Source organism: Nannospalax galili, unplaced genomic scaffold (genome assembly GCF_000622305.1).
Source record: "Nannospalax galili isolate Female #2095 unplaced genomic scaffold, S.galili_v1.0 scaffold7608, whole genome shotgun sequence".
Classification (NCBI taxonomy): Eukaryota; Metazoa; Chordata; class Mammalia; order Rodentia; family Spalacidae; genus Nannospalax; species Nannospalax galili.
The window spans coordinates 2,417-4,642 of record NW_008358296.1 but is presented as its reverse complement, the minus strand read 5'-3'; positions in this window follow the sequence as shown (position 1 = coordinate 4,642).

The window sequence follows — 2,226 nt, the reverse complement described above, 5'->3', positions numbered from 1 at the left end:
TAACAGCTGCTCCTGCTCACCAGCCCTTAATATTTTATTATTGCAAATGATCAAATTCAGGGTTATTCTTTTGTTTTTTGTCTTTTTGAGACAGGGTCTCCCTGTAGTCACAGCTGTCCTGGAACTCAGTATGTAGACCAGACTGGCCTTGAACTCACAGATCCACCTTCTTCTACCTCCTGAGTGCTGGGATTAAGGACATGTGCCACTATGCCTGGCCTTATTTATTTATTTATTATTTATTTATTTAGGTCTTTTTGAGACAGGGTCTCCCTGTAGCCCCAGCTGTCGTGGGACTCACTATGTAGACCCGCTGGCCTTGAACTCACAGAGATCCACCTGCCTCTGCCTCCCAGCTGGGAGTGCTGGGATTAAAGGCGTGCACCACCACACCCAGGTATGGCATTTATTTTTAATTGTGATAAAATGTACATACATTAAGTTTATCACCATAAGTATTTTAAAGATTTATTTTACTTATTTTTTTAATTTGTGTGTTTGTGTGTGTGTGTGTGTGTGTTTGTGTGTCTCACATGTGTGCAGGTGACTACAGAGACCAAAAGAAGGTACCAGATTCCCCTAGAGCTGAATTTACAGGTGCACCACCACACCCAGGTATGGCATTTATTTTTAATTGTGATAAAATGTACATACATTAAGTTTATCACCATAAGTATTTTAAAGATTTATTTTACTTATTTTTTTAATTTGTGTGTTTGTGTGTGTGTGTGTGTGTGTGTTTGTGTGTCTCACATGTGTGCAGGTGACTACAGAGACCAAAAGAAGGTACCAGATTCCCCTAGAGCTGAATTTACAGGGAGTCCTGAGCCAGATGTGGGTGCTAGGTACTGAACTCTGGTCCTCTATAAAAGAGTAGCAGGTGTTCTTAATCACTGAGTCATGTCATACACCTTAAGTGTATAGTTTAGTAGTGCTAAGTACATTAATACTGTTGTACAATCAGTCTTTAAAACTCTTTCTGTATTATAAAGCAAAAAGTCATCTCTCATTAAGCTAGTGGTGGCACATGCCTTTAATCCCAGCACTTGGGAGGCAGAGGCAGGCCGATCTTTGTGAGTTCGAGGCCAGCCTGGTCTACATAATGAGTTCCAGCTGGGGCTACAGGGAGACCCTGTCTCAAAACAACAACAACAATAACAAAAAAAAAACCTGAATGTCAAAATAGTAGAATTTGACAGACATGGAATTTAAAAGTTGAGAAACAAAGTTGCTCAAAGCCAGGCTGGGTATTGGCCAATGATTTCCCCAGGGGCCCAGTGGTACCACATTGTCAGGCAGAATGCAGGTGTCCTGCATCAGCCCCTTCTGCAGGATGTGGGTAGCCACTGCTCTGAATACCTGCACTCCCATGTAGACTAGATGTTACTATTTTCCCATTTTTGAAATTAATACCATTAAGTACGGTGCATACACCTAATCCCAACTGCTTGCGAGCTAAGGCAGGAGGATATGTTTGAGATCCACCTAGGCTATGTAGCATGACCCCCATCTCAAACAATCTATTTAGCCAGTTCTCAGGCTCATGCTTGTAATCCTAGCAGTTGGGAGGTGGAAGCAGAAAGGTCAGGAAATCAGCTAATGAACTGTGTTAAGAGACAAGACCTTAAAACCAACTAATAAAATTAAGCCTTCCAGATTCTTCTATTTGGAACATCTCTTTAGATAGTTGGTTTTCAATCATTAGCATGTATTAGAACTAGTTGGAAGTCTTGTTAAAATACAGATTGTTGGACAGTCTGTATTCCCAAGATTCTGTGTTCAGGCTGGGGTAGGATCAGAGAACTAGGATTTATAACTAGTTCACAAATAGTGCTATGCAGCTAGACCAGGCTGGCCTTAGTCTCACAGAGATCTGTCTGCCTTTGCCTTGTGAGTGCTGGGTTTAAAGGCCTGTACTACCATACCTGGGAACTTCATTTTTTTTGAAGGCACATTGGAATGGAAATACTTGATGCTGTTCTGTTGTTAATATTTAAAAAGTTTTTCCTCACAGGGCTGCAGAGATGGCTCAGTGGTTAAGAACACTGGCTGCTCTTCAGAGGAGCTGGGTTCAATTTCCAGAACCCACATGGTGGCTAACAACCATCCGTAACTCCAGTGCCAGGGAATCTGACTTCCTCTTCTGGCCTCTGTGGGCATTGCATGACATGGGTGCACTTATACACATGTAGGCAATACACTCATACACATAAAATAAAAGTAATA